General features: G+C 39.7%; 1 long non-coding RNA gene across 1 annotated transcript; it reads left to right on the forward strand.

Moving 5' to 3' along the window:
* Nucleotides 1-4,398, forward strand: LOC147990960 (uncharacterized). The gene is made up of 2 exons (XR_015601823.1): nucleotides 1-420; nucleotides 3,743-4,398. It is a non-coding gene; the product is annotated as an uncharacterized LOC147990960 (long non-coding RNA).
* The last annotated feature ends 11,605 nt before the right edge of the window (nucleotides 4,399-16,003 follow it).

Genomic DNA, 16,003 nt, shown 5'->3' on the forward strand with positions numbered 1-16,003 from the left:
TTTAGTCTCACTCACTCCACTCACATGTGTGCATGAATGGGCCAAGAGAATTTCAGAATTTTAGTTGGGCTTTGGGCCAAAGGCCTACTAGCAAAATTCCAACAATCCGGTCCTGTTCCGGCCGGATCCGCGGCGGTGCTCATATCCGGTGAGGTGGCCGGTGACTCGCGGGACGACGGCGACGCAAGACCATGGGAGGATCTCATCTCATGGGGCTGGGGCATGAGGTCCTGTTGGCTTCGGTTGCCGGTGGCTTGACGCAGGGGTGGCGGGGGTCCGGCATCATGGAGGCTCTTCGAGGGCGAGGAAGCAGACGACGACGATAACTTTGAGGCCGACGGGGGCACCGTCTCCGCGTTCGATGGTCGTGGTGAACACCGTGGGCTCCAACGCGGCCGCCGTTGGCTCTACCCCCTACAGGTAATCCCCCCTTAATTTTACCCCTTGAAATTGCCATGATTATCCTAGGGAGAGGCACAACCTTTTTCTTTTTGAGATTCAGAGTAGTAAAGCTACTCTGCTGAAACCACAAATTCAGAGATCATAAGCGGGCGGAGGCAGTCCGGTACGTCCGCAATCCTCTCCTGGTCTTCCGAATTCCTGGCCAATGCTGCAAGCCCATCAGCAAGGGCATTGCACAATCTCCCCACGCTACTGATACTATGATCCGAGAAGTTTGTCAGTGCTTGCTTGATGTCTCTTAGCAGTCCATAGCAGGGGGAGAGGGACTGCTTCCCTGTCATGAGTTCCTTAATCCGAATTTGGCAGTCAAGTTCCAAAATCACGGGGCCTTGTAGATCCTTGATAGCATGCAACCCAATGAGGGCTGCTTTTGCTTCGGCCTCCTCAACACCTGCACAACACCTGCAGAATATTCAGAATACCTCGCAAGAACTGCACAACATCCAGATAGAAATAACAACATGCCCTCTGCTGTCCCTTGCGACAGCACCTGCAGAATATTCACCCATTTCCTCCAAGTACGAGGCTACAGAATTTAGTTTGATTGATCCCAAGGCCGGCCCTGTCCAATGCAAGTGCTGCGTGATGGGGCAGTGGGGCTGCTGTACCACAATTGGACCCACACCTTTTCCTGCTTCATGATCGCCACTCATTGCCGCTGATTTAAATTCTTCAGAATACCTTGCAAGAACTGCACAGATTCCATAATCGATTCTTTGCCCACACTGCGGATGTAGTCCTCACGCAGGCACAACCTTTTTTTTTTGGTATTCATACATATCAGTTTGTATATACTTTGCAGATTGCTTGGCAATTTTTGTATCTATTCATGTGACTGTCATAGCGGGTTAGTTTCCGATGCTTGACAGATGAATTATCTGTATATTTTTCAGTCCAACAATTCAGTGCGCTCTTAGCGCTTTTGTGTCTTTGGTTTAATCGAAAAGTGTGTACACTTGGTATCGGTTCTGTCAAAATGAATACGGCAATAACTTGGTTGGAAAAGGAACTACAACATAGCAGTGGACACTCAGGGAATATCAATGCACAAAAGGACACCATTGTTAACACAAAACAAAGTTTTTCTAGTACCTCAACAAAAATGCACCCGATCCTCTAGATTTCAATAGAAGGACTCTGAATTTATGTCACTCTGAAAGTCACATCTCTCCATCTCCATAAACAAATCACTTCACAGGAACATACTATCTAGGATGAAACTTCAGATGGGGAAATAGATTGAAATTAAATTCCAATCTGGGTGGCTGCCACCTCTGAGATATCCACCCTTACAAACGACCAATCCTCTGATTTTTGTTGTTGCAAACTGCACTAAAGAGCTTTTTGAATCGCGTGGTCGATCAAAAGGCCCTGGAAAAATATCCCAAACAATATCGATAGATTGATGTGCATACGTGAACATATTTAAAAGGCAGGGAAGACGAACCAGCGGTAGTCTTCTCTGTGATCATTTGCGTAGCCACCATGGGATGCTCATCTTCTGTGAGCATCCCATCAATGTTCATGTTCCACCTGTTAATGTGAGACACCCAAAGGAATTTTTTTATCAGTATGTTAGATTGACTTGAACTGAACATAGCTTAGTCCAAGATGTGGTCAGTAATCTCCGTCTAGACCTCTCTGAGCCGATCCTTGTTAATGCCTTCATCCGGCTCAATGTTCCTCTGCCTCGACATATCCCTAATAGCTTGTCAGCAAACTCCTTGGAGTTCTCCATGCCTTGGATCTGAGAAGCATGCCCAATATAAAGTTTAACAATTAAATGGCACCGCAAAAGTAATTAGAAAGTCTAACACATTTGCACAATTACTGTATCATGAAACCTATAAAAACTCAGTTACTAGATGAGCATACAAACTGAAAATCCTACTGTTTTATATAATCTTCACATTCCATTCATCAAGCAGATAGTAGCAATCATTCTAATAAATTGAATCAAAACTTGGAGACTCCCAATTACGAAAAGCACAAGCATTGAATAGATTGAAAGTTAAGTTGGCTGAGATGGTTGTGCCCTCCAATTGTAGTCTGATGGATCATGGGTTCTAGTCCCCTTGCTCGCGACATATTTTTCTCAATCCCCACCTTTGTTTTTCGCCATCAATCATTAAAAAATCAGGAGTGCAGTCAATCAAGGGATTTGCCGGGAGTGCGGGCGATCACTGAATTAGTGGGGACGTAAGCAAACAAGGAAAAATAAGGCAGTTCGAGCAGACGTACAACCAACATAGGATTCAGATCCGATAGCAAAGGATCCGTTCGAATCTATTGCAAATTTCCTGTGTTTAGATTTTTTGCATTTTTGTATAAAAATATTATATATATATATTAATATTAAACATATATAAACAAGAGTGGAACAAACTGAACTGTTTTTTCCACCCACACAGCCTTGCCCCCTGCTAAAAAAGTCTTATTCCCTAAAAAAGCATGCTTATCCTCGATGCACAGGACAATGGCACGCAATGCAGATTATAACCCCAAGGTAAAATTATTATTCTAATGCATTCTTCATGATGTTGGCTTTTCCCCCTTACTGGGCCTGTGATGCTATATTTCCAAAAACATCCAAATTTTATCACTTTGCTAGCATCCACATGTCTTTGTGAATCCTGCTGTGTAGATGGTGGATAGCCTGGTAAAAGAGTGGATACTTTGTACATGGGTTCTTTTGTGTACGTACCCTTCTAAATTTGTGCTCATTCGTTGGGAAATTAGAGAACAACAGCTTACTAAATACTCCCTCTGTCCCATAATATAAGAACGTTTTTGACACTAAACGAGTGTCAAAAACGTTCTTATATTATGGGATGGAGGGAGTAGTTTTTGATCGAATGGTGAGTTGAGACTCTCTACCTGACTACCTTTTAGGCTTTAGCATGAGGCTAAAGGTTATTCAAACATGTAAACGGTCAACTAATAATATGAAGGGTTATACCACAGAAAAGTCATTATACCTGGAAGCTGACAATCAAGCAATAACCTTAGGGAATCTACAACTAAAGCATGCGTGACATCCACCTAAACAAAATTTAGACATGTACATTGCACACACATATTTCAGCATACATTGAGCCAAAAAAATCACACACCGTGGCCTTCTACCCTACTATTTGTTGAACAAAATTCATTCATCACACACATTAGCCTGTGATACGTCCATTTTGCATCATGCTTTTATATCGATATTTATTGCATTATGGGATGTTATTACACATTATGTCACAATACTTATGCCTATTCTCTCTTATTTTACAAGGTTTACACGAAGAGGTAGAATGCCGGCAGCTGGAATTCTGGGCTGGAAAATGAGCAAATATTAGAGACCTATTCTGCACAACTCCAAAAGTCCTAAAACTCCACGGAAGTCAGTTTTGGAATATATAAAAAATATTGGGCAAAGAAAGCACCAGAGGGGGGCCACCCACCATCTACGAGGGTGGGGGCGCGCCCCCTGTCTCGTGGGTCCCATGGCAGGCCTCCGGTGCCCTTCTTTGGCTATATGAAATCTTTCGCTCTAGAAAAAATCATAAGCAAGCTTTCGGGACGAAGCGCCACCGCTACGAGGGGAACCTTGGCGGAACCAATTTAGGGCTTCGACGGATCTGTTCTGCCGGGGAAACATCCTTCCGGGAGGGGGAAATCATCACCATCGTCATTAGTATCGATCCTCTCATCGGGAGGGGGTCAATCTCCATCAACATCTTCACCAGCACCATCTCATCTAAAAATCTAGTTCATCTCTTGCATCCAATCTTTGTCCCAAAACCTCAGATTGGTACCTGTGCGTTGCTAGTAGTGTTGATTACTCCTTGTAGTTGATGCTAGTTGGTTTATTTGGTGGAAGATCATATGTTCAGATCCTTTATGCATATTAATACCCCTCTGATTATGAACATGAATATGATTTGTGAATAGTTACGTTTGTTCCTGAGGACATGGGAAAAATCTTGCTATAAGTAGTCATGTGAATTTGGTATTCGTTCGATATTTTGATGAGATGTATGTTGTCTTTCCTCTAGTGGTGTCATGTGAACGTCGACTACATGACACTTCACCATTGTTTGGGCCTAGGGAAAGGCATTGGTAAGTAATAAGTAGATGATGGGTTGCTAGAGTGACAGAAGCTTGAACCCTAGTTTATGCATTGCTTCTTAAGGGGCTGATTTGGATCCATATGTTTCATGCTATGGTTAGGTTTACCTTAATACTTCTTCTGTAGTTGCGGATGCTTGCAAGAGGGGTTAATCATAAGTGGGATGCTTGTCCAAGTAAGGGCAGTACCCAAGCACCGGTCCACCCACATATCAAATTATCAAAGTACCGAACGCGAGTCATATGAGCTTGATGAAAACTAGCTTGACGATAATTCCCATGTGTCCTCGGGAGCGTTTTCCTTTATATAAGAGTTTGTCCAGGCTTGTCCTTTGCTACAAAAAGGATTGGGCCATCTTGCTGCACCTTATTTACTTTTATTACTTGTTACCCGTTACAAATTACCTTATCACAAAACTATCTATTACCAATAATTTCAGTGCTTGCAGAGAATACGTTACTGAAAAATGCTTATCATTTCCTTCTTCTCCTCATTGGGTTTGACGCTCTTACTTATCGAAAGGACTACGATAGATCCGCTATACTTGTGGGTCATCAAGACTCTTTTCTGGCGCCGTTGCCGGGGAGTGAAGCACCTTTGTAGGTGGAATTTGGTAAGGAAAAATTTATATACTTTGCTGAAATTTACTATCACTTGTTACTATGGAAAGTAATTCTTTGAGGGGCATGTTCGGGGTATCTTCACCCTGACCAGTAGAGCAAAGAGTTGCTCCTCAACCTATTGAACCTACTAAAAATGTTTACTTTGAAATTCCTTCGGGTATGATAGAGAAACTGCTAGCTAATCCTTTTACAGGAGATGGAACATTGCATCCCGATTTGCACCTAATCTATGTGGATAACGTTTGTGGATTATTTAAGCTTGTAGGTATGCCCGAGGATGTTATCAAGAAGAAGGTCTTCCCTTTATCGGGAAAGGCACTGACATGGTTTAGGCTATGTGATGATATTGGATCATGGAACTACAACCGATTGAAATTGAAATTTCATCAGAAGTTTTATTTTATGCATCTGGTTCATCCTGATCGTAATTATATATATATATATATATATATAGGGTCGCGCTATTCGTCACCCTGGATGAGGAATTCTTATTCCTCACCCCAGCCAACCCTGTACGAGCTACACACACCACGCCACAACCATCGTAAGAGACAAAAGCTGTCTGAGGTAAAATTACACCACACCACAACCACCGTAAGAAACAAAAGTTGTCTGAGGTAAAATTATATTCGAGTGGGTGCCACATCCAGCATAGAAACAAAACGCTTGTGAGGCAAAATTACGACACGGAGCCGAGTAACCTGTCCTTCTCGCAAGGCGGGTGCGATGTAAAGTTAAGGTGAGGATGGTCAGAGAAGGTAAGTTTCAGATAATTGTTTGGGAACCTGACTCCTAATTCTGTTAAAGAACTGGCAGGACAATTTATATTGGCGTCATATGCTGCAATTGTCGGTGAAATCAAGGAGATTAATATTATCTTTCCAGTTATTGGTACGAAAGCAAATACAGTTGCGCACATGTGTGCAAAAATTGTTGTTCGTGCGAGTAGATGGAGCTGGTGGCTGAGCTCTGCCCCTGATTTCCAATATACTACCCCTACAACAAAAGTATACTTTTGAGGAATGAAATAACTCCTAAGGTTATAGGGTTTCTTTTTTGAGAATTAAGATTCTATAGGAATGTGTCCGGAGGCTGTCAGGTAATGATATTGCCAGCCAAGTATGCAGATATACAATGTCAATTTCTGAAGACAAATTACCTAGGGCATCATGCAAAATACTGATGGTTGGGGTAAAACATATGGACAAGGCCGTATAATTACAGAAACAAACTGACTTGATATGTTACACTGCGCTATATGCACTGAAACATCAGGTCTTGCTAAAACGACCTCAAAATGGATGATGCCTAGCATCTTGGAAGTCTTCCTGGAACCTCCCTTGCAGCTACACATTGTTCAGACTCCATAAAATCGTCATGATGAATAAAGTCTAGAAAACTACAGAGACAAAACTGCGCTTATCACATCCTTTGCTCGCATGCAGGATCATGAACTTTAGGATAAGCAACCTAACAATTAATTGGAACTCTTAGTCAAAGCGAATGGGGTAATCTCAGGCAGACCGCACTTCAAAGAAGCTTGCAAGATTGAACTGCTGAAGCTTAATGACAGATTTTACAACTATAAACTGTAGTCAGAAAAACATTAAAAATGGATATATTCTTACCAACAACCCAGTGAATGAGACATGATGGTCCGAGATAAATAGAGCAATGCTCTTTGCTAGAGAAAAGCACGCATGCAGATTTTTTCTTATAACATGTATACATAAAGAGAATTAAATTAGATGATAAAATAAATAGAGGAATGCTCTTCCCTGAGGAAAACAAACGCATGCATATTTTTACTTATACATAGCATATACATACAGAGAATTAAACTAGATGGTAACAGAAATTGCACAAGCATCAGTCAGAATTTACCTTTTCATATAGGAGTTTATGATATTTGAAGTTCAAAGTGTCTGGCTACTGTGCTCCCATTTTATGTCTACATTTTTTTCATCTGAATTGCTATGTGTAGTTGGCATACTGTTAATTTACTGATCTGGATCTAACGTCAGGCATATTTGGGGTATGTGCCTAAAAGTGTCTACATTTTATCTCTTCTGTTATGCTTGCATAATGTAAAAATGGATCAAGGAATTTGTAGATTCAGAGCGCTCACCAATACTCCTGCAATCTCTTTAGTGGGTTTCTTTGTCTGGGTCACTATCTACTTATGCTAGTTATGCTACCTGTTGCTAGATGGATGGATACATTATTAAATAGGTTGATGCTTTATTCCACATCTATGTCTAAAGGAACTGACCTTTTGAATCATTGCTGACAGTCTAGTAAATCACAGGAGAAGGACCATTAAATTACTCCATGCGCTGAGCTGAAACATATTGGCATATCACTGAGGAAAAGAAAGAAACTACAAAATTGACTAATTTACAGAATGATAGAATTACACGCATAGTTCTTTATTTCCAGATATACCATTTCCAAAGACCAAATAGAGCTGAAATTATATTAGTGGCCCAGGTAAATAAAATAGGGGCGTTGTAGGTGCTTGTTACCATTAACTACAGCTGAGATTAAAATAAGGCCCAGGTAAAAAAAATACAGAGGCATCGTATCGTAGGTACTTGTTAGTATACCATAAACTATGCTGAAATCATAGTAGGGGGCTAGGGGCATGGTAGGTACTTCTCAGTATACTATTTTCTCTTCCTGAATGCAAGTAGCATTTTCAAAACATTTTGAAACTAGTTACTGGCAAACTAAAGTTGAGTTATTAAAAAAATGACACCTGAGTGATCCACGGACAGGTATATGAACTACAATGAGAAAAGATTTAAAATAAGCATGACTGAATGCTTTCAACTCTGAGGATCTAATTAATTACTGCACTGACATTCGGGATATAAGTCTTAACACCTTCAGAGGATAGAAACAATACTCACAATATTTGCATAAAGTCTGAAGAAGTGTTGAACTATTAGGGGAAGGGAATGTATTTTTTTTCTTTTGTTGCGTGATTTCTTTTAGTCCATAGGTTTGCTGATGTGACGGTGAAATCTAGCAGAAAAGTGAGGATGAACTGCGTACAGAATAAGGGCTTCTTTTTGTCGGACAGAATGAGGGCTCTTGTTGGGGCCGAACCCCAAATTTTGCCCTTGAGATCAAAACGGAGCTCTACCCTTCCCGTCCACTGCTTCCTCATTGTGCGGTGGCAACCTGAGGAGCAGCTTCTTGGGCAACCCGGGATCCTTTCTTGGCCTTCGTCCTCTTTCTTTGCCCCGCTCCTAAACAATCAAGAACCCTAACCCTAAAAATTCAGAAATTGATGGATGAGGAAACGACAGGAAAAGGAAGAGGGAGTTCTTATCGGCGAGAAGACCGACGAAGGTGCGGATGGACGCAGGAGAAGGCAGTTGTCGCCGCCGACCTCGCGTCGGATCTTTGCACTGTCCACTTCGCCTCCTGCAAGCATGAGAAAGGGAATGGGGGAGTACACCACGCGCCAGGGTGGAGAGTAGCCCTCGCTTCCGGGTTGTCCCACCGGCACAGTCGCCGTCGCCGCCGCCACCGCAATCGGAGGATGGACTAGGGAGAGAGAAACGGTGTCGAGCCGAGTGGGTTAGAAAAGATACAGGTACATGAACCTGTAACCTGGGCAGAGACCCCGTAATGGCGGGGTGGGCTACCTCCTAAACTACCAGCAAAGCACTCCCATCAACGTAAATTTACAAGTGTGAAACGTAATTTTATCGCGGTCGAGGTTTGCATGAGCCAGACCGTGTGGCTCGGTGGATGCGCCAGGGTGAAGAATTACTTATTCTTCACCCAGGGTTATTAATAGAGTTTCTATATATATATATATATATATATATATATATAATTTTTGGCCTCGCGAAGGAGAAAGCATCGCTCAAGCTTGGGGAAGGCTTAAGTCAATGTTATATTCATGCCCCAATCATGAGCTATCAATAGAAATTATTATTCAAAATTTTTATGCTCGGCTTTCTCTCAATAATCGCTCCATGCTCGATACTTCTTGTACTAGATCTTTTATGATGAAGACTATTGAATTCAGATGGGATTTATTGGAAATAATTAAATGCAACTCTGAGGATTGAGAACTCGGCGAAGGTAAGGAGTCAGGTATAACACCTAAGTTTGATTGTGTTAAATCTTTTATGGACACTGATGCTTTTCGTGAATTTAGCACTAAATATGGACTTGACTCTGAGATAGTAGCTTCTTTCTATGAATCATTTGCTACTCATGTTGATCTCCCTAAGGAGAAGTGGCTTAAATATCATCCTCCCATTGAAGTAAAAGTAGTTGAACCTACTAAAGTTGAAGAAAAGACTATCACTTATAATTTGATCCTATTGTTCCTACCGCTTATATTGAGAAACCACATTTCCCTATTAGAATAAAGGATCATGCTAAAGCTTCAACTATGGTCAACAAAAGTAACATTAGAACACCTAAACCCTCTGGGAAAATTAAAGTTGAACCTAGTATTGCCATGGTTAAGGATCTCTTGTCCGATAATATTGATGGGCATGTTATTTACTTTTGTGATGAAGCTGCTAGAATTGCTAGACCCGATACTAAAAATAAACATAGACTTGTTGTAGGCATGCCTGTTATTTCTGTTAAAATAGGAGATCATTGCTATCATGGCTTATGTGACATGGGCGCTAGTGCGAGTGCAATACCTCATTCTTTATATGAAGAAATTATGCATGATATTGCACCTGCTGAGATAGAAGGTATTGATGTTACAATTAAGCTTGCCAATAGAGATACTATTTCACCGGTTGGGATTGTTAGAGATGTTGAAGTCTTGTGTGGGAAAGTTAAATATCCTACTGATTTTCTTGTTCTTGGTTCCCCACAAGATGATTTTTGTCCCATTATATTTGGTAGACCCTTCTTGAACACTGTTAATGCTAAGATAGACTGCAAAAGGATATTGTTTCTGTTGGTTTAGGGGATATGTCTCATGATTTTAATTTTGCTAAATTTCATAGACAACCCCATGATAAAGAATTGCCTAGTAAAGATGAAATTATTGGTTTTGCTTCTATTGTCGTGCCTCCTAATGATCCTTTAGAACAATATTTGCTAGACCATGAAAATGATATGTTTATGAATGAAAGAAGGGAAATAGATGAAGTATTCTTTTAACATGGACCTATTTTGAAACACAACTTGCCTGTCGAAATTCTAGGGGATCCTCCTCCACCCAAGGGTGATCCCGTGTTTGAGCTTAAACCATTCCGTGATACTCTTAAATATGCTTATCTTGATGAAAAGAAGATATATCCTGTTATTATTAGTGCTAACCTTTGAGAGCAAGAAGAAGAGAAATTATTGAAAACTCTGCGTGCCGCTATTGGATATACTCTTGATGATCTTAAGGGCATTAGTCCCACTCTATGCCAGCACAAAATAAAATTAGAGAAAGACGCTAAACCGGTTGTTGATCACCAACGACGGTTAAATCCTAAGATGAAAGAAGTGGTAAGAAAAAGAAATACTAAAGCTTCTGGAGGTAGGTATAATTTATCCCGTTGCTGATAGTCAGTGGGTAAGTCCTGTCCATTGTGTCCCTAAGACGGGAGGTATTACTGTTGTTCCTAATGACAAAGATGAATTGATCCCACAAAGAATTGTTACAGGTTATAGAATGGTAATTGACTTCCGTAAATTAAATAAAGCTACTAAAAAGGATCATTACCTTTACCTTTTATTGATCAAATGTTAGAAAGATAATCCAAACATACACAATTTTGCTTTCTAGATGGTTATTCTGGTTTCTCTCAAATACATGTGTCAAAAGAGGATCAAGAAAAGACCACCTTTACTTGCCCTTTCGGTACCTTTGCTTATAGACGTATGCCTTTTGGTTTATGTAATGCACCTGCTACCTTTCAAAGATGTATGACTGCTATATTCTCTCACTTTTGTGAAAAGATTGTTGAGGTTTTCATGGATGATTTTTCTATATATGGAACTTCTTTTGATGATTGCTTAAGAAACCTTGATCGAGTTTTGCAGAGATGTGAAGAAACTAATCTTGTCTTGAATTGGAAGAAGTGCCACTTTATGGTTAATGAAGGCATTGTCTTGGGGCATAAAATTTCTGAAAGAGGTATTGAAGTTGATAAAGCTAAAGTTGATGCTATTGAAAAGATGCCATGTCCAAAGGACATTAAAGGTATAAGAAGTTTCCTTGGTCATGCCGGTTTTTATAGGAGGTTCATTAAAGACTTCTCAAAAATTTCCAGGCCTCTGACTAATCTCTTACAAAAAGATGTTCCTTTTGTCTTTGATGATGATTGTGTAGAAGCATTTGAAATACTTAAGAAAGCTTTGATTTCTGCACCCATTGTTCAGCCACCTGATTGGAATTTACCCTTCAAAATTATGTGTGATACTATTGATTATGTTGTAGGTGTTGTTTTAGGACAAAGAGTTGATAGGAAATTAAATGTTATCCAATATGCTAGTAAAACTCTAGACGGTGCCAAGAGAAATTATGCTACTACTAAAAATGAATTTTTAGCAGCTGTATTTTCTTGTGATAAGTTCAGACCTTATATTGTTGATTCTAAAGTAACTGTTCACACTAATCATGCTGCTATTAAATATCTTATGGAAAAGAAAGATGCTAAACCTAGACTTATTAGATGGATTCTCTTGCTACAAGAATTTGATTTGCATATTATTGATGGAAAAGGAGCTGAAAACCCCGTTGCAGACAACTTGTCTAGGTTAGAGAATGTTCTTGATGACCCACTACCTATTGATGATAGCTTTCCTGATGAACAATTAGCTGTCATAAATGCTTCTCGTACTGCTCCATGGTATGCTGATTATGCTAATTACATTGTTGCTAAATTTATACCACCTAGTTTCACATACTAACAAAAGGAAAAGTTCTTCTATGATTTAAGACATTACATCTGGGATGACCCACACCTTTATAAAAAAGGAGTAGATGGTGTTATTAGATGTTGTGTACCTGAGCATGAACAGGAACAGATCTTACGCAAGTGTCACTCCGAGGCTTACGGAGGACACCATGCTGGAGATAGAACTGCACATAAGTATTGCAATCCGGTTTTTATTGGCCTACTCTCTTCAAGGATGCCCGTAAGTTTGTCTTTTCTTCTGATGAATGTCAAAGAATTGGTAACATTAGTAGACGTCAAGAAATGCCTATGAATTATTCACTTGTTATTGAACCATTTGATGTTTGGGGCTTTGATTATATGGGACCGTTTCCTTCCTCTAATGGGTATACACATATTTTAGTTGCTGTTGATTACGTTACTAAGTGGGTAGAAGCTATTCCAACTAGTAGTGCTGATCATAACACCTCTATTAAGATGCTTAAAGAAGTTATTTTTCCAAGGTTTGGAGTCCCTAGATACTTAATGACTGATGGTGTTTCACACTTTATTCATGGTGCTTTTCATAAAATGCTTGCTAAGTATGATGTTAATCATAGAATTGCATCTCCATATCACCCACAGTCTAGTGGTCAAGTAGGACTGAGCAATAGGGAGCTTAAATTAATTTTGTAAAAGACTGTTAATAGATCTAGAAAGAATTGGCCCAAGAAACTTGATGATGCATTATGGGCCTATAGAACTGCATATAAAAATCCTATGGGTATGTCTCCGTATAAGATGGTTTATGGAAAAGCATGTCACTTACCTCTCAAACTTGAACATAATGCATATTGGGCCATTAAAGAGCTCAATTATGATTTCGAACTTGCTGGTGAGAAGAGACTATTTGACATTAGCTCACTTGATGAGTGGAGAACCCAGGCTTTTGAGAATGCCAAACTGTTTAAAGAAAAATTTAAAAGATGGCGTGACAAAATGATACAAAAACGTGAGTTTAATGTAGGTGATTATGTATTGTTATACAACTCTCATTTAAGATTTTTTGCAGGAAAATTCCTCTCTAAATGAGAAGTTCCTTACGTTATCGAGGAGGTATATCGTTTCGGTGCCATAAAAATCAACAACTTTGAAGGCACAAATCCGAGGATGGTGAACGGTCAAAGAATCAAACATTATATCTCAGGTAACCCTATAAATTTTGAAACTAATGTTATTGAAACCGTAACCCCGGAGGAGTATATAAGGGACACCTTCCAGAACGTTTCAGCCTCCGAAAAGGAAGAGGTATGTGGTACGGTAAGTAAACCGACTCCAAAACAGTTCTAATAGCAATTTTTCTCCATTTTGGAATATTTAAGAAAATAGGAAAATAAGAAGCAGTCCGGAAAGGACACGAGGCATCCACGAAGGTGGAGGGCGCGCCCCTGCCTCGTGGGCACCTCGTGTGCCCTCCGGACTCTGTTTTCTTGCACGATACTTCTTTTGGTCGGTAAAAGTTCATTATATAATATTCCGAAGGTTTTGACCACCGCACCACGCAAATATCCTCTGTTTTTGTTTCGAGCTATTTCTGCAGAAGATTTACAGCAAGATGTCATCTCAAGACTCCGACGGAGAGAGCTATGTCTCACATCTCATCGCTGACCCAAAGACCTATGGGGACCTATCTCCTTGTGGCCGAACTACGGATGATGAGGAGGATGCTCATTTGAGGAGGATCAATGATTCAAGTTCGGAAGAGGAGGATGTTCCTCTACCTCAACCTGGGGATATGCACGTGAAGTTCAAGAAGTCTAGTCTCCCTAAGAGGGCTAAACTATCTAACAACCGATCTATTCCTTCTCGTTTTTAGCAGAAAAGCAAAGGAGATTTATGTGACAAGATCTTGAAGCTGGAATCGGAGGTCGATGATTTAAGGGAGGAGATCTCTCTTCTCAATTACAATATGAAAAAGCTGAAGGCACAATTGTCATCATCATCACCACCTCCGAAGAAAGAGACATAAATACATGGGTATGGGCACTCCCCTTGGCAACTGCCAAGCTTGGGGGAGTGCCCAGGTATCGTCACCATCACACTTTTATCTTTACCGTTTTTCTTAGTTCATCTTTTGGTAATATCTTGATCTAGTAGAATAAAGTTTTAGTATGATTTAGTTTTGAGTTTTGCTTTATGATCCTTCTATGTAATCGAGTCCATGAGCTATATATAATAAAGATTAGTTTAGAGTCAAGGGCTTGGTTATCTTGCTATGATCTTGAAAAAAAGAAGAGAAAGAATAAAAATAAATAAAGAGATCATATTGATCTTATGGAGAGTAATGACTTCACATATAAAGAGTATGATGAATAAAAGTTGTTGAGAGTTGACAAACATAGTTTTGGTCATTGTTGCAATTAATAGGAAGTAATAAAGAAAGAGAGGTTTTCACATATAAATATACTATCTTGGACATCTTTTATGATTGTGAGCACTCATTAAAATATGACATGCTAAAAAGTTGATGTTGGACAAGGAAGACAACGTAATGGGTTATGCTTTCTTACATCTGAAATAAATTATATTGTCATGGATCATCCAACATGTTGAGCTTGCCTTTCCCCCTCATGCTAGCCAAATTCTTTGCACCAAGTAGAGATACTACTTGTGCTTCCAAATATCCTTAAACCCAGTTTTGCCATGAGAGTCCACCATATCTACCTATGGATTGAGTAAGATCCTTCAAGTAAGTTGTCATTGTTGCAAGCAATAAAAATTTCTCTCTAAATATGTATGATCTATTATTATGGAGAAAATAAGCTTTATACGATCTTGTGATGTGAAAGAAATAAAACTGACGGACTGCATAATAAAGGTCCATATCACAAGTGGCAATATAAAGTGACGTTCTTTTGCATTAAGATTTCGTGCATCCAACTATAAAAACACATGACAATCTCTGCTCCCTCTGCGAAGGGCCTATCTTTTATTTTTGTACTATACTTTATACAAGAGTCATGGTGATCTTTACCTTTCCTTTTTACATTTTATCCTTTGGCAAGCACCGTGTGTTGGAAAGATCCTGATGTATATATAGCTAGTTGGATGTGAGTTTTCATGAACTATTATTGTTGACATTGCCCTTGAGGTAAAAGGTTAGGAGGCAAAACTATAAGCCCCTATCTTTCTCTGTGTCCGATTAAAGCTTCATACTCATAAGTACTGCGTGAGTGTTAGCAATTGTGAAAGACTAAATGATAGTTGAGTATGTGGACTTGCTGAAAAGCTCTTATATTAACTCTTTTCGATGTTATGATAAATTGCAATTGCTTCAATGACTGAGATTACAGTTTGTTAGTTTTCAATGAAGTTTCCAATTCATACTTGACATTGTGAATAAATTGTTACTTTAGCATAAGAAATCATATGACAATATGTAGAGACCAGACCTCAAACAGTCTGATCTCTGTGCATCAGTGTCATCCCTGGATCGGTAATGCTGACACGCACAATACTTGAGGATTTATAACAGAGTAGCGATCACACACTTATTACATCGAATGTCTCAAAAGAGAACTTATTACAGTAAATATGGCTTAAGTCCATCTAAAACGATAACAGCGGAAGGCTTGGAAGATAAAGTGAGTCCATCAACTCCAACGGCATCACTAAGTGAAAGACCACGACCTAAGGCACCTTACTCGTCGTCTGAAAAGTCTACAACATAATACATTGCAGCCAAAAAACGGGTCAACACATGGAATATGCTGGCAATGTAACACAAGAGAGTAATGAACATAATAAAGCTATCACTACATGCATATATGGCTGGTGGAGGCTGTATGGTTAATAGGTTTTGCGAAAAGTCAATTTTCCCCTACTGCAAAGGAATATATTTTATTTAACTACAAAGTTTGTTGAAAACATTGAGAATGGTA

This window comes from Triticum urartu, chromosome 1A, assembly GCF_056163025.1.
Source record: "Triticum urartu cultivar PI428250 chromosome 1A, HENAU_Tu73, whole genome shotgun sequence".
Classification (NCBI taxonomy): Eukaryota; Viridiplantae; Streptophyta; class Magnoliopsida; order Poales; family Poaceae; genus Triticum; species Triticum urartu.